A 7082-nucleotide genomic window follows, 5' to 3' on the forward strand; every position below is an offset into this window, starting at 1 on the left:
TTAAATTTTAAAATTTAAAATTTCAATAATTAAATTTTTAAAATTTAGTATTTAAGTTTTTAAATTTTAAAATTTAAAGTTTTAATAATCAAATTTTTAAAATTTAGTATTTAAATTTTTAAATTTTAAAGTTTGAAGTTTTAATAATTAAATTTTTAAAATTTAGTATTTAAATTTTAAAATTTAAATTTTTAAATTTTAAAATTTAAAATTTTAATAATTAAATTTTTAAAATTTAGTATTTAAATTTTTAAAATTTAAAATTTAAAGTTTTAATAATTAAATTTTTAAAATTTGTATTTAAATTTTTAAATTTTAAAATTTAAAGTTTTAATAATTAAATTTTTAAAATTTAGTATTTAAATTATTAAATTTTAAAATTTAAAATTTTAATAATTAAATTTTTAAAATTTAGTATTTAAATTTTTAAATTTTAAAATTTAAATTTTTAAATTTTAAAATCTAAATTTTTAAATTTAAATTTTTAAATTTTAAAGTTTAAAGTTTTAATAATTAAATTTTTAAAATTTAGTATTTAAATTTTAAAATTTATATTTTTAAATATTAAAATTTAAAATTTTAATAATTAAATTTTTACAATTTATTATATAAATTTTAAAATTTAAAGTTTTAATAATTAAATTTTTAAAATTTAGTACTTAAATTTTTAAATTTTATAATTTAAAGTTTTAATAATTAAATTTTTAAAATTTAGTACTTAAATTTTTAAATTTTAAAATTTAAAGTTTTAATAATTAAATTTTTAAAATTTAGTATTTAAATTTTTAAATTTTATAATTTAAAGTTTTAATAATTAAATTTTTAAAATTTAGTACTTAAAATTTAAATTTTTAAATTTTAAAATTTAAAATTTCAATAATTAAATTTTTAAAATTTAGTATTTAAGTATTTAAATTTTAAAATTTAAAGTTTTAATAATCAAATTTTTAAAATTTAGTATTTAAATTTTTAAATTTTAAAGTTTGAAGTTTTAATAATTAAATTTTTAAAATTTAGTATTTAAATTTTAAAATTTAAATTTTTAAATTTTAAAATTTAAAATTTTAATAATTAAATTTTTAAAATTTAGTATTTAAATTTTTAAAATTTAAAATTTAAAGTTTTAATAATTAAATTTTTAAAATTTGTATTTAAATTTTTAAATTTTAAAATTTAAAGTTTTAATAATTAAATTTTTAAAATTTAGTATTTAAATTATTAAATTTTAAAATTTAAAATTTTAATAATTAAATTTTTAAAATTTAGTATTTAAATTTTTAAATTTTAAAATTTAAATTTTTAAATTTTAAAATCTAAATTTTTAAATTTAAATTTTTAAATTTTAAAGTTTAAAGTTTTAATAATTAAATTTTTAAAATTTAGTATTTAAATTTTAAAATTTATATTTTTAAATATTAAAATTTAAAATTTTAATAATTAAATTTTTACAATTTATTATATAAATTTTAAAATTTAAAGTTTTAATAATTAAATTTTTAAAATTTAGTACTTAAATTTTTAAATTTTATAATTTAAAGTTTTAATAATTAAATTTTTAAAATTTAGTACTTAAATTTTTAAATTTTAAAATTTAAAGTTTTAATAATTAAATTTTTAAAATTTAGTATTTAAATTTTTAAATTTTATAATTTAAAGTTTTAATAATTAAATTTTTAAAATTTAGTACTTAAATTTTTAAATTTTAAAATTTAAAGTTTTAATAATTAAATTTTTAAAATTTAGTATTTAAATTTTTAAATTTTAAAATTTAAATTTTTAAATTTTAAAATTTAAAATTTCAATAATTAAATTCTTAAAATTTAGTATTTAAGTATTTAAATTTTAAAATTTAAAGTTTTAATAATCAAATTTTTAAAATTTAGTATTTAAATTTTTAAATTTTAAAGTTTGAAGTTTTAATAATTAAATTTTTAAAATTTAGTATTTAAATTTTTAAATTTTAAAGTTTAAAGTTTTAATAATTAAATTTTTAAAATTTAGTATTTAAATTTTAAAATTTATATTTTTAAATTTTAAAATTTAAAATTTTACTAATTAAATTTTTACAATTTATTATTTAAATTTTAAAATTTAAAGTTTTAATAATTAAATTTTTAAAATTTAGTATTAAAATTTTTAAATTTTAAAGTTTGAAGTTTTAATAATTAAATTTTTAAAATTAGTATTTAAATTTTAAAATTTAAATTTTTAAATTTTAAAATTTAAATTTTTAAATTTTAAAATTTAAAGTTTTAATAATTAAATTTTTAAAATTTGTATTTAAATTTTTAAATTATAAAATTTAAAGTTTTAATGATTAAATTTTTAAAATTTAGTATTTAAATTTTTAAATTTTAAAATTTAAAGTTTTAATAATCAAATTTTTAAAATTTATTATTTAAATTTTTAAATTTTAAAGTTTGAAGTTTTAATAATTAAATTTTTAAAATTAGTATTTAAATTTTAAAATTTAAATTTTTAAATTTTAAAATTTAAATTTTTAAATTTAAAAATTTAAATATTAAATTTAAAATTTTAATAATTAAATTTTTAAAATTTAGTATTTAAATTTTTAAATTTTATAATTTAAAGTTTTAATAATTAAATTTTTAAAATTTAGTACTTAAATTTTTAAATTTTAAAATTTAAAGTTTTAATAATTAAAGTTTTAAAATTTAGTATTTAATTTTTTAAATTTTAAAATTTAAATTTTTAAATTTTAAAATTTAAAATTTCAATAATTAAATTTTTAAAATTTAGTATTTAAGTTTTTAAATTTTAAAATTTAAAGTTTTAATAATCAAATTTTTAAAATTTAGTATTTAAATTTTTAAATTTTAAAGTTTGAAGTTTTAATAATTAAATTTTTAAAATTTAGTATTTAAATTTTAAAATTTAAATTTTTAAATTTTAAAATTTAAAATTTTAATAATTAAATTTTTAAAATTTAGTATTTAAATTTTTAAATTTTAAAGTTTGAAGTTTTAATAATTAAATTTTTAAAATTTAGTATTTAAATTTTTAAAATTTAAAATTTAAAGTTTTAATAATTAAATTTTTAAAATTTGTATTTAAATTTTTAAATTTTAAAATTTAAAGTTTTAATAATTAAATTTTTAAAATTTAGTATTTAAATTATTAAATTTTAAAATTTAAAATTTTAATAATTAAATTTTTAAAATTTAGTATTTAAATTTTTAAATTTTAAAATTTAAATTTTTAAATTTTAAAATCTAAATTTTTAAATTTAAATTTTTAAATTTTAAAGTTTAAAGTTTTAATAATTAAATTTTTAAAATTTAGTATTTAAATTTTAAAATTTATATTTTTAAATATTAAAATTTAAAATTTTAATAATTAAATTTTTACAATTTATTATATAAATTTTAAAATTTAAAGTTTTAATAATTAAATTTTTAAAATTTAGTACTTAAATTTTTAAATTTTATAATTTAAAGTTTTAATAATTAAATTTTTAAAATTTAGTACTTAAATTTTTAAATTTTAAAATTTAAAGTTTTAATAATTAAATTTTTAAAATTTAGTATTTAAATTTTTAAATTTTATAATTTAAAGTTTTAATAATTAAATTTTTAAAATTTAGTACTTAAATTTTTAAATTTTAAAATTTAAAGTTTTAATAATTAAATTTTTAAAATTTTGTATTTAAATTTTTAAATTTTAAAATTTAAATTTTTAAATTTTAAAATTTAAAATTTCAATAATTAAATTTTTAAAATTTAGTATTTAAGTATTTAAATTTTAAAATTTAAAGTTTTAATAATCAAATTTTTAAAATTTAGTATTTAAATTTTTAAATTTTAAAGTTTGAAGTTTTAATAATTAAATTTTTAAAATTTAGTATTTAAATTTTAAAATTTAAATTTTTAAATTTTAAAATTTAAAATTTTAATAATTAAATTTTTAAAATTTAGTATTTAAATTTTTAAATTTTAAAATTTAAAGTTTTAATAATTAAATTTTTAAAATTTGGATTTATATTTTTAAATTTTAAAATTTAAAGTTTTAATAATTAAATTTTTAAAATTTAGTATTTAAATTTTTAAATTCTAAAGTTTAATTTTTAATAATTAAATTTTTAAAATTTAGAATTTAAATTTTAAAATTTAAATTTTTAAATTTTAAATTTTAAAGTTTTAATAATTAAATTTTTAAAATTTGGATTTATATTTTTAAATTTTAAAATTTAAAGTTTTAATAATTAAATTTTTAAAATTTAGTATTTAAATTATTAAATTTTAAAATTTAAAATTTTAATAATTAAATTTTTAAAATTTAGTATTTAAATTTTTAAATTCTAAAGTTTAATTTTTAATAATTAAATTTTTAAAATTTGGTATTTAAATTTTAAAATTTAAATTTTTAAATTTTAAAATTTAAAATTTTAATAATTAAATTTTTACAATTTATTATTTAAATTTTAAAATTTAAAGTTTTAATAATTAAATTTTTAAAATTTAGTATTAAAATTTTTAAATTTTAAAGTTTGAAGTTTTAATAATTAAATTTTTAAAATTTAGTATTTAAATTTTTAAATTTTTGAAATTTAAAGTTTTAATAATTAAATTTTTAAAATTTAGTATTTAAATTTTTAAATTTTAAAATTTAAATTTTTAAATTTTAAAATTTAAAATTTCAATAATTAAATTTTTAAAATTTAGTATTTAAGTTTTTAAATTTTAAAATTTAAAGTTTTAATAATCAAATTTTTAAAATTTATTATTTAAATTTTTAAATTTTAAAGTTTGAAGTTTTAATAATTAAATTCTTAAAATTAGTATTTAAATTTTAAAATTTAAAGTTTTAATAATTAAATTTTTAAAATTTGTATTTAAATTTTTAAATTATAAAATTTAAAGTTTTAATGATTAAATTTTTAAAATTTAGTATTTAAATTTTTAAATTTTAAAATTTAAAGTTTTAATAATCAAATTTTTAAAATTTATTATTTAAATTTTTAAATTTTAAAGTTTGAAGTTTTAATAATTAAATTTTTAAAATTAGTATTTAAATTTTAAAATTTAAATTTTTAAATTTTAAAATTTAAATTTTTAAATTTAAAAATTTAAATATTAAATTTAAAATTTTAATAATTAAATTTTTAAAATTTTGTATTTAAATTTTTAAATTTTATAATTTAAAGTTTTAATAATTAAATTTTTAAAATTTAGTACTTAAATTTTTAAATTTTAAAATTTAAAGTTTTAATAATTAAAGTTTTAAAATTTAGTATTTAATTTTTTAAATTTTAAAATTTAAATTTTTAAATTTTAAAATTTAAAATTTCAATAATTAAATTTTTAAAATTTAGTATTTAAGTTTTTAAATTTTAAAATTTAAAGTTTTAATAATCAAATTTTTAAAATTTAGTATTTAAATTTTTAAATTTTAAAGTTTGAAGTTTTAATAATTAAATTTTTAAAATTTAGTATTTAAATTTTAAAATTTAAATTTTTAAATTTTAAAATTTAAAATTTTAATAATTAAATTTTTAAAATTTAGTATTTAAATTTTTAAAATTTAAAATTTAAAGTTTTAATAATTAAATTTTTAAAATTTGTATTTAAATTTTTAAATTTTAAAATTTAAAGTTTTAATAATTAAATTTTTAAAATTTAGTATTTAAATTATTAAATTTTAAAATTTAAAATTTTAATAATTAAATTTTTAAAATTTAGTATTTAAATTTTTAAATTTTAAAATTTAAATTTTTAAATTTTAAAATCTAAATTTTTAAATTTAAATTTTTAAATTTTAAAGTTTAAAGTTTTAATAATTAAATTTTTAAAATTTAGTATTTAAATTTTAAAATTTATATTTTTAAATATTAAAATTTAAAATTTTAATAATTAAATTTTTACAATTTATTATATAAATTTTAAAATTTAAAGTTTTAATAATTAAATTTTTAAAATTTAGTACTTAAATTTTTAAATTTTATAATTTAAAGTTTTAATAATTAAATTTTTAAAATTTAGTACTTAAATTTTTAAATTTTAAAATTTAAAGTTTTAATAATTAAATTTTTAAAATTTAGTATTTAAATTTTTAAATTTTATAATTTAAAGTTTTAATAATTAAATTTTTAAAATTTAGTACTTAAATTTTTAAATTTTAAAATTTAAAGTTTTAATAATTAAATTTTTAAAATTTAGTATTTAAATTTTTAAATTTTAAAGTTTGAAGTTTTAATAATTAAATTTTTAAAATTTAGTATTTAAATTTTAAAATTTAAATTTTTAAATTTTAAAATTTAAAATTTTAATAATTAAATTTTTAAAATTTAGTATTTAAATTTTTAAATTTTAAAGTTTGAAGTTTTAATAATTAAATTTTTAAAATTTAGTATTTAAATTTTTAAATTTTAAAGTTTAAAGTTTTAATAATTAAATTTTTAAAATTTAGTATTTAAATTTTAAAATTTATATTTTTAAATTTTAAAATTTAAAATTTTACTAATTAAATTTTTACAATTTATTATTTAAATTTTAAAATTTAAAGTTTTAATAATTAAATTTTTAAAATTTAGTATTAAAATTTTTAAATTTTAAAGTTTGAAGTTTTAATAATTAAATTTTTAAATTTAGTATTTAAATTTTAAAATTTAAATTTTTAAATTTTAAAATTTAAATTTTTAAATTTTAAAATTTAAAGTTTTAATAATTAAATTTTTAAAATTTGTATTTGAATTTTTAAATTATAAAATTTAAAGTTTTAATGATTAAATTTTTAAAATTTAGTATTTAAATTTTTAAATTTTAAAATTTAAAGTTTTAATAATCAAATTTTTAAAATTTATTATTTAAATTTTTAAATTTTAAAGTTTGAAGTTTTAATAATTAAATTTTTAAAATTAGTATTTAAATTTTAAAATTTAAATTTTTAAATTTTAAAATTTAAATTTTTAAATTTAAAAATTTAAATATTAAATTTAAAATTTTAATAATTAAATTTTTAAAATTTAGTATTTAAATTTTTAAATTTTATAATTTAAAGTTTTAATAATTAAATTTTTAAAATTTAGTACTTAAATTTTTAAATTTTAAAATTTAAAGTTTTAA

This window comes from Aethina tumida, chromosome 2 (assembly GCF_024364675.1).
Source record: "Aethina tumida isolate Nest 87 chromosome 2, icAetTumi1.1, whole genome shotgun sequence".
Taxonomy (NCBI): Eukaryota; Metazoa; Arthropoda; class Insecta; order Coleoptera; family Nitidulidae; genus Aethina; species Aethina tumida.